At 54.7% G+C, this 13710-nt stretch overlaps 1 pseudogene; it reads right to left on the reverse strand.

Moving 5' to 3' along the window:
• Window positions 1–10781: 10781 nt before the first annotated feature.
• On the reverse strand, window positions 10782–11417 carry LOC147979712 (secreted RxLR effector protein 161 pseudogene; annotated as a pseudogene).
• Window positions 11418–13710: the final 2293 nt, after the last annotated feature.

The following is a 13710-nucleotide window of genomic DNA, read 5'->3' on the forward strand; positions in this document are numbered from 1 at the left end:
ATGATCTTGACTTATATTTGTTTGAGCTTGGCAAAAGCAACATATGAAAATTAGTTCCAAAGTGATAGATATCCAAGAAGGATATAATAAAAACTTTCATGAAGATCATTGGAAAAAATAAACGTGATTCTTAGTAATAGTTTTGAGATATGATGATGTGATATGTGAGTTATGTTGATGAGTAATTATGCTTTAGTAAGAATATTGGTGTTAAGGTTTGTGATTCCTTACGCAAGCACAAAAGTCAATAATTGTGCAATGAAATTATATCCTAGTTGTGGTGCATTATTCAGTGTTAATTGTTCTTAATGCTCGCTTATGAGATTATTTGTTTCTGGGTTGGCCGCTTCTCAATCTTTTTCTAGCCTTCATTTTGCACTAAGTATGATCACTACTTGTGCACCCAAAAACCTTTAAACCCGTTTTGCCACATGAGTCCACTATATCTACCCATATGCGGTATTCTTTTGCCGTTCTAAGCAAATTTGTATGTGCCGTCTCTAATTTTCAAAATAAACTTCTCTTTTGTGTGTTCATTTCGCTCGCGGAGCGGTGAGGGGTGGCTAATATTTTCCATGCTAGAGGTGTTATTCTCATGATGAGTGTTTATTCACTTGTCATTGCATGAGAGTAAGGCAAAGATATTAAGGATGCCTAGTCCCGAAATGAAAAATGAATTTACTTTATGTTGTCAAATAATAAATTCCTTGGAAAGTGTTGGTATGGAGGGCAACCGTGGATACGGCTAGCCATGGAAAGTGAAAGTATGGTTGAAAAAGGAATAAAATTTATTTTCTGTTTGGGAACCGCCTATGATATATCTAGCATGGAAAGTGTTGGGAACTCTAAGTCCTTTTTAATTGGTGGGAAGGATACACCTCCCAAAATGTTTTTATCTCTAAGTTTTTCGCTTTGAGCTCTAGCACCTCTACAAATCGTTCTACTTCCCTCCGCCGCTGTGCTACATTATCACTTCCTCTTTGGGGAAATAATGACATAGCTTCAAGCCGGGTGCGGGACGTCCAAAAGTTCACCGGGTGCTTGGCATCTCTCAGCCGCTTCATCAGTCGGCTGGGCGAGAAGGCCCTCCCCCTGTACCAGCTAATGAAGAAAACCACTTGCTTTGAGTGGAATGAAACGCGGACGAGACATTCCTCCAACTCAAGAAGATGCTGACCACGCCGCCTGTCCAGGCCGCTCCGGCTGCAAAGGAAACCATGCTCCTCTACATCGCCGCCACTAGCCAGGTGGTCAGCACCATGATATTGGTCAAGTGCCTAGAAGATGGCAAGGCACAACCGGTCGAGAGGCCCGTCTACTACTTGAGTGAGGTGATGTTGGCCTCCAAGCAGAACTATCCCCACTACCAGAAGATGTGCTATGGCGTGTACTTTGCCGCCAAGAAGCTCAAGCAATACTTCTAGGAGCACTTCATCATGGTCGTCTGCACTGCCCCACTTGCCGAGATGATAGGCAATAGAGATGCATTAGGCCGGGTGAAGAAGTGGGCCATTAAGCTAGCTCCCCACACCATCCCCTACCAGCCCCGCACCGCCATCAAGTCCAAAGCGCTGGCCGACTTCCTCGTCGACTGGGCCGAGTCCCAGGACCTGCCGCGAGCGCTGGAGTCCACCCATTGGTGGATGCACTTTGATGGCTCGAAGATGCACACCGGTTTGGGAGCTGGCATTGTGCTCACCTCTCCCAAAGCCGACAAGCTCAGGTACACACTGCAAATTCACTTTGCTGCTTCCAACAATGTGGCTGAGTACGAGGCACTCGTCCATGGGCTCCGACTAGCCAAAGAAATCGGCATCTGCCGAGTGCTGTGCTACGGCGACTCGAACTTGGTGGTTTAGCAGTCGTCTGCCGACTGGGACTCTAAGGATGCAAACATGGAGAGCTATCGCTTCCTTGTCCAGCAGATCATTGGATACTTCGACGGGTGCGAGTTCCTCCATGTGCCACGGGCCGACAACGAGCAAGATGATGCCCTGGCCCGGATTGGCTCCACCCGGCAGACAATACCAGCCGACGTCTCCCTCCAATGCTTGTGCAAGCCATCTATCAAGCCTTCGCCGTAATCAGAGTCCATCTTCATGCCGACTAACCCCGAAATAGTTGGATCCGGCTTAGGGGCTGCAACAGTTAGCGCGGGGACTTCGGCAGGCGGCCCAGAGACTGCAGCAGTCGTACCTGGCCCGGGGACTTCAAAACTCGGCCCGGGGGCTGCGGCAGTCAGCCCGGGCACTTCGGTAGGCGGCTCGGGGACTACAGCAGTCGCACCCGGCCCGGGGGCTGCAGCAGTCAGCCCGGGGACTTCAAAGACGCAGAAAGTGGTGGCCGACTCCAACCCACCGCCTCCCAACCCAACTGCCCTGGTACTAGTGGTCGTGATGACAGTGGTAGAAGCACCATCTTGGGTGTAGCCCATCCTGAACTTCCTGGTGAGTGGAGAGCTACCAACCGATGAGGTTCTGGCCCGACAGGTGCAACGCCGGGTAGCAGCATACACAATAGTGAACAGAGAGCTTGTCAGGCACAGCGTGACTAGCATTTTCCAGCGCTGTGTAGAGCCGGAAAAAGGCAAGGCAATCCTCAAAGACATCCACTAAGGCGAATGCGGCCACCATGCGCTTCCAGATCCCTTGTCGCCAAAACTTTCCGCCATGGGTTCTTTTGGCCGACTGCTTTGGACGTTTCCAAGGATTTGGTCTAGAAGTGCAAGGGGTGCCAACGCTTCAGCTCCAAGAAACACCTACCGACTTCTGCACTCAAGACCATCCCCCTCACTTGGTCGTTTGCCGTCTGGGGGATGGACATGGTGGGCCCATTCAAGACAACACACGGCGGCATGACCCATCTGCTGGTCGCCGTGGACATATTTACCAAGTGGATTGAAGCGAAGCTAATCAAGAAACTAAACGGTCCGACCGCTGTGACCTTCATTGCAGATATCATCGTCCAGTATGGTGTACCACACATAATCATCACCGACAACGGCACAAACTTTGCCAAAGGCGCCTTGGCCCATTTCTACGCGACGTAGGGCATCCGACTAGACTTAGCGTCCGTTGCCCATCTGCAGTCAAACGGCCAGGTTGAGCGAGCAAATGGCCTCATCTTGTCCGGTATCAAGCCCCGATTGGTCGAGCCACTGGAATGCTCGGCCGACTGCTGGATCGAGGAGCTGCCAGCCGTCCTTTGGAGCCTTAGAACTACAATGAACAAAGCAACTAGCTTCACTCCCTTCTTCCTCGTGTATGGGGCCGAGGCCATCATGCCAACTGACTTCGAGTTTGACTCGCCTCGCATCACTATGTACACGGAGGCTGAGGCAAAGGAGGCACGAGAAGACGACGTCGACCTGCTGGAGGAGGGCCGGCTGCTGGCACTCAGCCAGTCCGCCATCTACCAGTAGGGCATGCACCGCTACCACAGCCGGAAGGTCAAGCCATGATCCTTCCGAGAGGGGGACCTTGTGCTCTGGCTGGTCCAGCGAACAGCCGTCCAGCACAAGCTCTCGGCCCCATGGGAAGGGCCTTTCATCATCAGCAAAGCCCCGGGCAACGACTCCTACTACATCATCTACGCGCAGAAGCCCAGGGCACAGAAGAGGGACGACTCCAGCAAGGAAATAGAGCGACCAAGGAACGCAAATCTCCTCCGAAGATTTTACAGTTGATGTAGTATGTACCACGCTACCTTTTGTTTTAATAGCAAAGACAACGGGTCCCCGAGGAGCACTCGGGGCTACCCTTTTATCTATATGATTAGATTGTTCCTGTGAATGTGTTATTTCATTCCTCCGCCTGGCACCAGGTCCGACCAGTCGGCCCGAGGGCTCGCCGCCTTATCCTATGTTGATACCACCTGTAGTCGGACAAGTAGTGTGCCGACATCTAAGCCCTCTCTTGCCTTAAACCAAGGCTCACAGAGCGACTGTCCGGCTGGTAAGAACTAAAGGCAGGAAATGATGTCCACATGAAAAATGATGAAGGAAAAACATCAGCATAGGCCAAGCCGGCTTCTCGCCTCACCGTCCGGCTGCTGAGCAGCCGGCCGACCGGCTTCTTGCTTGACTAAGCTATGTTCTAGGCAGACGAAGTACTTGTCTATCCTAGAACGGCCAAGTCCCGGTCGCAGCCACAGACCGTAGAGCTGCTATCCGGCTGACAGGGTGGCAGTGAAAGGAAGGCGGCTAAGGGAAGGGCCAAAAAGAACAAAAAAGCAAGATCAAGCTAGAATTAGGCAAGAGCACAAACTTGTGCGAAAATAATTTATGTACATAGAAAAAGGCTCATGGCCAGCATTCAACAGAGTTTGAAATTACACCCCATCGGGTGGGACTGTGCAAATCAAACTTGTTCAAAAGTTACAAGATAGAAAAACAGGAAAGATAAAATGGCCGCCTAGGCCAGGGGAGCAGCAGGCGGATCAGATGGGTCGGTGGAGGCAGAGGTGCTAGGTGGTGGAGCGGCTGACTAGTGGGTCTCGTCCTGGTTGGCACTGCCAGCACTCGGCATGGCATCCCGCAGCTCGCTGGTCGAGGCCTGATCAGGCTGAGGCCGGCTGCTCGCTCCGTCGTCCGGTGCGACGTCTTCGTCGTCCTCTTCCTCGCCCTTGTCGCTAGAGGAGATCTCCTCTGGTGAGTCCTCCCCCACCTCCGGGTCCAGCCCGAACCAGTTGGGCGGCACCTCAGCGCCGTCGTCATCTAGCTCTGGAATGAAGACGGAGGTGTCGGCATACTCGGTGATTGCCGCCGCGCGATGAGTGAGCGCGCGGCCCGCCACCTCCAGCTCCGGTCCATCCTCCTGCTGGAAGGTGGCCAGCTGCGCTAGATCCAGCCCCAGATACCAGGACTTGACGAATTCCAAGGCCGTCCGAGCGCCTGCCCGAGCCGCTGCACCATTCCAAGCCTCAAAGCGCCCGACTGCTACCTCCAGCTAGTCGGCAGTCCAGCTGGGGGTGCGGGGGACTTGAGCATCTGGCCAGAGGGCGGCCAACACCTGTGCCCCGACGTGCTGCAGGCGGCGGAGTGCATGATGAGCCGGCTGCAGGGGCGTCTTGACGGCCAGGAACTGCTCGCCAAGATTACGAGGCGCATTCTGCGAAATGTCGACTCCCGCCCTCCTCCGCTGGTTGCGCCGCGCCTTGATGGCCTAGCTGATGGCGACGGAATGATGGGGAAAGAACTCTGCACGAGAAGAAAAACCAAGAGCTTAGAAGCCTGAGGCCAGCTCCTGTAGTAGCCGGCAGATGTATACAATAAGAAGTAACTTACCGTCGATCATGTCCTCGATCTCGCCGTAGCCGTCGGACAGGAACTTCTCCCCTCGGCCCAGTTCGAGCACTGAGTCTCGTACTCGGCCTTGAGGAGGGTATCGCTCTCCTTCAACTTCTAGACCTCCACGTGGTGCTTCGCCGCCTGGTCCTCCAGCTCCTTCGCCAGTCGGTCCTGCTCCCGGGCCGCCTGGCTGCGCTCCCCCTCCTTTGTACGGAGCTCGGACTTAACCTTGCCCAGGCGCTTCCACAGATTAGTGGTGGTCTCTGCCAAGATAAAATAAAAAGGAAATGTCAACACCAGCTAAAAACAAGTAGTTGCCGGAAGATAAGGCCCGACTACCCAACAGTCAGCCCGATTCTCGGGGGCTACACCCAGCGGGTGCGCTGACGCACCCTCGTAAAAAAGAAGACGAAGTGCTAACTTCGGCTCTGATTCAGATCAGTTGTCCGCTTGGCCAGCTTCTGGTTCTGAGAGTTGTAGGCAGCCGCACAAGGTTGTGGTAGTCCTGCAACCAAGACAATGGAAGAATGAAGATCTCAGCACTCGGATCACACCTTGAAGTTCCGAGCCGCCTGCTCAGTAGCTGGACCGGAACTCGTGGGCTACACCCAGTGGGTGCGCTGGCACACCCCACGGAAGATCACAGAAATTGGAAAACAAAAAGCAAATGGCATACCCGGACGGCCGTCTGCATTGACAAAAACTCCTACACAGATTGCTGGAGGGTGGCACCGTGGGTGTTGAACCGGGTCAGGATGTCCTGCACAGCCACGTTCAGGACACCCGAACCAGCCCCAGACGTCCAGTCCGGTGGGGCGGCGCTAGTGGTCTTGGTGTCGGGCGCCGATGAGCTAGCAGCCCCGATATCCACCGGCCTTTACGCTGAGGCCGCCCTCACCGGGCGCTAGCGCGCAGGAACGCGGATCGTGGGAATTGGGCCTACCACCAACTAGCCGCCATATGGCGGCACTAGCGACGCCTCGGCAGTTGGCACCCGCGGAGGCACCTCCGTCTCTGAGACAATGGGGTCAGCCTCTCCCCTCTCCAGCGTCGACTGGTCGGCCCCAGCCCCACCAGTCGGCGCCTGGTCCTCCAACACCGGTGGCTCCGCGTGCTGCGGGCCGGTGGCCTTCGGAGCCCTGCCACGGGACGCCTCCTCCTCTTGCGCCTTGGCGGCCGCGTCCTCTTGCTCCTTGGCCGCTGCGTCGGCCTGCGCTTTGGCCGCTGTGTCGGCCTCCGCTCATGCCGCTTCAGTCGCGTCCGCCTTCGCCTGGGTTGCGTCCTCTTGCTCCTCTCGAGCCTCCCGCGCATTCTTCTCCATTGCCTCCCAAAGGGCGGCGACCGGGTCCACATGGCGGGTGTCGGCGGAGCTGTCTGCTACCCCAATCACCGAGCCAGATGGGGCCCGCGAGAGAGAAAGTGGGGCCCTGCTCAACAAAGCAAGAAAAGCTAAGAAGAAGTTTGCAAAAAAGAGGAGCAAATGTAAGACAAAGCACAGAAACACTTACGCGGACACCGTTGGGCCCTGCTTTGGGCCCTTTCGGATGAGGGCTGCCTTCGCGGCCTCTTGCCGCTTGGTCGCGGCGGCTTTGGCTTTGGCTTTCTTGGACCGACTGCCGAACAACCCGACGTCGGCCCAATGCTTCGGCGCACCGGGTGCACTAGTCGGCGCGGTCGAGGATGCGGCACCTGTTCCGTCGGTGCCAAGAGTGCGGCGTGGCTTGTCGTCATCCTCATCGTCGTCTGGCCAGTCCCCAAGGCTGTCTCCCACGGAGCCACCTGCTCCTTCGCCGCCGCCTCCTGCAGCGTCGTCCTCCTCCATGGCAGTCGCCCCAGCTCGGGGTCGTCCACATCGCTCTCTGCGTGGTCCGCCATGTACTAATGGCCTGGGGCCAGTGCATCGCTTGCCGTCTGGCCCGGGAAGCGCTGCATCATGACCGGATGGTCAAGCGCTCAAGAAGAAATCGGGACAAGCAAAGAAAAAGAGAACCAGAAGACTTACCGCAGGCAGCGGGTTAGCGCGACTATACGGCTCCTTGCCAAACTTCCAGTCCATCTCCGAGAGCTTGCAGTCGGATAAGAAGTTTACCAGTCGGACCACCTCCATGTCCGGCAGCACCTTTGTGGACACCCGACACGGGTCCTGGCGCCCACTCATGCTGCTGATCAGGTGGGGCCGGGCTTGAAGAGGCAACACCCGGCACTCCACGAAGGCGGCCAGAAAATCCGAGGCCATGAGTCCCTCCGACTCGTAATCTCCTGGAGTTGGGTGAGAGTGGTGGAGGCAGCGGCCGACAGGTTCTTCTGCCGGAACTTCCAATTGGTGCGAGGCTCAGCAGGCGGGCCGGCTGCGTAAGCCGGCAGGTTGACGAAGTCCAGCATCGCGTGTATATTTTGGACATAAAAGTAAGACTTCTGCCACAACTTGGCCGACTGCAGCAGCGCGAGGGCTGGGAAGCGGACCCCGAAGCCAGTGCGCCGCACCGCGACGCAGGCCCCGCACTGAGGCGCCTCGTCCTTGGCAGCGGTGCCGAGCTTGAGGTAGAAGATCAGTTCCCCCAAAGCTCAAGCATCGGCAAGACGCCGAGGTACCCCTCACAGAGGGTGACGAAGGCGGCAAGCAGCATGACCATGTTCGGCGTGAGGTGGTGAGGCTGGAGTCGGTAGAGGTTGAGGAAGGAGCGGAGGAAATCGCTCGCCGGCAGGCCGAAGCCGCGGAGGAAATGCGATCGGAAGACGACGTGCTCGCTGTCCTCCGGTGCCGGTGAGATCTCCGTCTCGGGAGGAATGCGCACCTTCATGTACGCCATGCGAGGCAGCCGCCGTGTTTGGTGGAGGAACTCAAGATGATCTTCATGGATGTTGGAGCCATCCCAGTCTCCTGAGCGACCGCCGTACACCATAGACATGGTTGCTCGGCGGCGGTGCGGGGCGGTGGCGTGAGGACAAGGCTGCGGCGGTTCGAAGAAGTCCTGCGACGGCGGGCTACAGTGGCGCTCCGACGGCGAGCAGCAACACGGCGGTGGCAAGAGAGCAGAGGGCAGAGGGAGAAAGAAAGTAGGGAGTGGGGGGGGGGGAGTGTGCGTGCGTTCTGCCGCGCCCCTCCCCCTATTTATAGGCCCGCAGCGGCAGAGCTGAGGAGGCAAGACCGGGGGGCATGGCATTAACTGTGCCCACTCCCCCACGACCCCGTGCTTTCCATGCCATAACGACGTGTAATTAAGGCACCTCAGAAGCACAACGGTTCGCCTTGGCCACAGCAGATCCGCACATGCGCCGAGGCCCTATAGTGGCGGGCTCGAGCCTGCGGTGACGTCCCATCACGCACGTGGGCTGGCAGGCCGGCCTAGTCTGCAGGCGCCGCATGGAAAATGAGCAACGGGCGGTAGACCTGTCACCCAACTAGCGCACCACCCAATTTATAACCTGACGTTTCGAATTCACCAGTCGGCCGGCCGACTCCTTGGCCGACTCCTAATAGTCGGCATCGCCAAAAGACAGACCAAGCAAGATTAACAAATCACCTGGAGTAGGAAGCTGTTGTGGCTCCTCGATTTTAGCCGCGGCGCACCACCAGCTTCAGGGCTACTATCGGAGTAATTGACCATGGGTAGCCTCATTGGCACCCCATGGCATTTCAAGACATCGGGGCCGGCTGTGCCCCTCACACCTTGCGGAGGAAAGACCCACCCTTTGGGCCGTTTGGTACGACGGCCGGCTGCCAGAAGACATCGTGCCCCCAACAGACGCCCCCCAAGGGGCCGAGATCTAGCAGGCGGCCCTGTACCTCCTCAAAGTTTGCACCCATTCACTGCAATGGGATGGGGCGCGACTACAGTACAACCTGCCACCCCCAAATCTAGGGCGGAGCGTGGCCACAGTGCGAGTGTACCAAGAGGACACCCCTCACCTGGCGGGGCACTGTTGCCACGTAGCCCATGACATCACCTACGACATAGGGAGACAAGCTCCCATGACGGGCGGTCGGTACGGGCTACAGGCGGCGGGCCCTACCTGTCCGCGAGCCACCAGAAGGCGGTGAACCCCCAGCAGGCGGCGTCGAGGGAGGGTCGACTCCTAACAGGCGGCCCTCCCTCCCCTCGGAGTCTGCGCGCCATTAACCTGATGAGACGGGGTGTAGCTATAGTGAGGGCCCGCCAGGCGGCGGGACTGTAGCCATGCACCCCCCGGCAAAGCCTCCGTCATCAAGGGCGCGGCTACAGTATAAAGCAGTCAACGTAACTGGCAGGTGGAGGGCCCTACCTGTCAGCCGAGTTTGTGGTAGCCGGCGGGACCGACCAAGTGGCAGGCTCCATCAGCCGGCGCCCAGAGACACTGACGGCCGGGTCCTACCCCGGTCGGATTACCATTGTACCCCTGGGGGTAGGCCTATATAAACCCCCCAGGCTCACCCATGCAAAGGGTTTCGAACCCTAGCCAGCATACACACACGTAGAGAGAAGTAGAGGAGCAAGCCTTGCCCTTCTTGTTCCTCTAGCGAAATAGCTCAAGGAGCACATTTGTAGCTACTCTATTGACGATAGTCATCATGCAGAGACCCCGCGTAGCAGGATTAGGGGTGTTATCTCCATGGAGAGCCCCGAACCTGGGTAAACCTCATAAGCGTTCGAGGTCACGCTCACTCCTGCTTCTCGAGCTTGGTGACGTACTCTTGTCCCCCTCCATGATAAGCCACCCCCTAGCATATGTCGCTAGATATCCCCGACAATCGGATCTTCCTGAGTCATCACTATGCTCACTATGCCTTTCTCGTTGACGTGTTCTGGCATCCCCGTGACATAGTCACCTGTGTTTGGCCAGACGATGATGGATACTGTCACACCGAGAGGGCTCTAAGAATATCTCTCCATCGTCGGAGGAGCAAATCCCACTCTCAAGCTGTCTGGTTACTTAACTTTCCAGTGTGCCTGAAAGTTGTCGTTATGATCACCTTGTTATAGATGATGTTTGAGCAACCCCAAAGCCCACTGTCTGGTAGGAAGTCACCAAGACACTCTCTGGTCTGAGGAACTAAAATATGTGTTAACACTCCGTGTTATAATAGATGATTTTAGACGATATAATCACATAGTATAACAGACAAGTATTGGGTCGATTCAATATGATCATTCTTCTAACATCATACCCTCAATGTTGTTTTAGGACTATCGTTACACTTAACAATAACCTAAGATTCGGAAAACTTGACCACCAACAACTTGAGCCGGTCTTAGAGGAGAGACCGGGAACCTATTGTTTACCATTTATCATTTCACATGTCCTTCTGAGTTTTCCACCGAATAGCATATTCCAGGATCATAACAGTTATAGCATGAAATATAAACTCCTAATTGTGAATAACAAAAATATAATAATATAATATTATTGCCTCTAGGACATATTGCCAACAGTCTCCCACTTGCACTAGAGTCAATAATCTAATTTACATAGTCTCTTTAACACATATGGCTATTCGGTGTTGCTCATGCTTTGCTCATGGTAGAGCCTTTGTCATCGGGTCTGACACATTCAAATCCATGTGAACCTTGAGAACTTTCACAAAACCCTTCTCGACATGTTGTCGTATAATGTGATACTTGCGTTCAATATGTCTGGTCTTCATGTGGGATCTTGGTTCCTTTGCTTGAGCAACGACACCACTATTATCACAATAGAGTGCCATTGGGTTCATCGCACTTGGGACCGCACCAACTTCTTCAAGAAACTTCTTGATCCAGACCGCCTCCTTCGAAACTTCTGAAGCTGCAATGTATTCTGCTTCTGTTGTAGAATCTGCAACAGTGTTTTGTTTGAAACTTTGCCAAACAACCGCACCACCATTAAGGGTGAAAACATTACCTGATTGAGATTTATAGTCATCTATATCAGTCATGAAGCTTCCATCAGTGTAACCATTTACAACGAGTTCTTCATCTCCTCCATAGACTAGGAGCATGTCCTTTGTCCTCCCGAGGTACTTAAGAATATTTTTAACGGCTACCCAGTGAGCCAATCCAGGATCACTTTGGTACCTTCTACTAACACAAAGTGCATAAGAATCATCTGGTCTAGTACATATCATAGCATACATGATGGATCCAATTGCCGAGGCATATGGTACTCCACTCATCTGTACTCACTCATCACCTATATTCGAACTTTGATTTTTGCCAGGTGTTACTCCATGTGGCATTGGGAGAAAACCTTTCTTTGCATTCTCCATTTTAAGGCTCATTAAAACCTTGTCAATGTATGTGCTTTGGCTCAGTGCAATTAGACGTCTTGATCTATCTCTATAGATCTTTATGCCTAGTATATATGCAGCTTCGCCTAAATCCTTCATTGAAAACTCACTCTTTAAATAATCTTTTATTGTGCGAAGAAACTTTTTGTCATTCCAATCAATAATATGTCATCTACATACAAGATTAAAAATGCTATAGACCTCCCACTAAGAGCATCTCCAGCCGTTCGATCCCCCAGGGCGCTAAAAAGAGCGGTCTGGGGGCGAACTGGCGCTAGTTCGGCCCTTGGGGGCGACCTAGCTCCCAGTCACGCCCCCAGGCGCCGCCCCCAGGACGCGGAAAATTCGAACTTGGTCATTCCCGCTCACAAAAGACGTCACACAAATCCAGCGATCGCAAGTCACAGTTCGGCGATCGGACAGGCGTACAAAAAATAGAGCGGCAGAAGTTCGCGTTCGCATCACTCGGCGGGCTCTGCCCTAGGCGTCGGCGGAGTTGGCGTGCGCGGGCTTGGCGGTGTCGGATCTGCTTCTACGCTGGACGGTGTCGGCGCGGCATCGGTGTTGCTGGGCGTCGTGGAGGCGTCATCACCCGGGCTTGGCGGCGGCGGTGTCGGCGTCGGCAGCGGTGTTGAGGGAAGCTGGTTCAGGATGAGGCCGCGCTCCGCCAAGTACCACACCTTGACCACCTCGTCGGTGCTCTGGAGCATGTCCGCCCCGCCCAGCAGGAAAGCCAGGTCAGTGTTTCTCTTCTTCACGGCGACGTTGGTCCAGAGGAGGTCGAGCTTGACGGCGCTGCTCGACATCAATGCCGACCACCATCGGCGTAGCTCGGCGAGGGCGATCCCCATGGCTGCGGCGATGGAGAGCCGATGCTTTGCTGGTCCCAAGGAGCACACTGGGCGTGGCTGCCGGGTGGATTCATCATCCCCACGTGAGTCGCCTCGGCCTCGTCTTGGTCCGTCGAAGCGGCAGCCGCAGCCGCGCGTGCGCCGTGTTGTCACGGGCCTTCTTAGTGATGGCCCTGTTGCACCGGTCGGCGGTGATAGCCTCCCGTCGCTGAACTTCCGCCCTCCACTCGGCGTTTGTCATGCCCGGTAGCTTGGACGGCGGCGACCTTGGCTTCCTCTGCTTCGGCTGGGCGACGGAGGCGGTCACGGTTGCTGCCGCGCGGGATACGACGTACTTCTTCGGTGGCATGGCGGCCGGCTGGGAGGCGAGCGGGAGGGAGATTGGCGGGAGGAAAGGAGAAAATGGGAGGGAAGTGGGGGAAGAGCGGGAAGAAACGACGGGAATAGGCGCTGGACTCGCCGACAGGGTGGACCCATGCGCCCTTTTCGCTTGTGCCGGCGCCCCAGGTGCCCCCAGGGCGCCGGGTTCTGCCTGGGTCCGCCGGCACTAGTTTCGGCCCGAGCCGGCGAAAAATAGGCTTCTGGGGGGGGCGACTGGGCCGTTTTTTCGGCGCCGGCGCAGCAAAAATGCCTGGGGAGGGCCTGTTGGGCGCGTGGCTAGAGATGCTCTAAACTTCTTGTATACACAAGCTTCTTCATCATTTTTATGAAGCCAAACTCTTTTACCACTTTATCAAAATGTTGATTCCAGCTCCTTGATGCTTGCTTCAAACCATAGATTGATTTTTGAATCTTGCACACCTTCCCGACATCCTTTGGATTGACAAAACCTTCTGGTTGTATCATGTATACATCCTCTTTCAGAAACCCATTTAGGAAAGCAGTTTTGACATCCATCTGCCATATCTCATAATCAAAATATGTAGCAATTGGCATCATAATCCATATAGACTTTAGCATTGCTATTGGAGAGAAAGTTTCGTCATAATCAACTCCTTCAATTTACGACAACCCTTTCGCTACTAGCCTTGCTTTATAGATGGTAGGATTACCATCTGCATCTGTTTTTCTTTTGAAGATCCATTTGCACTATATGGGTTTCACACCCTCTGGAGGATTGACCAAGTTTCAAACTTGATTCTCATACATGGACCCCATTTCGGATTGCATCGCTTTATGCCATTCTTTAAGCTGGGTGCCGCCATTGCTTCTTTGTAGTGCGCATGTTCATCTTCTACTATGATGAATATTTCATTGTGAAACCATTCAGGAGGTTCAAAAACTCTGCCTGACCTATGTGATTGAGTTACAGTTTTAACCAGTGTTTC

This window comes from Triticum urartu, chromosome 3A (genome assembly GCF_056163025.1).
Source record: "Triticum urartu cultivar PI428250 chromosome 3A, HENAU_Tu73, whole genome shotgun sequence".
Taxonomy (NCBI): Eukaryota; Viridiplantae; Streptophyta; class Magnoliopsida; order Poales; family Poaceae; genus Triticum; species Triticum urartu.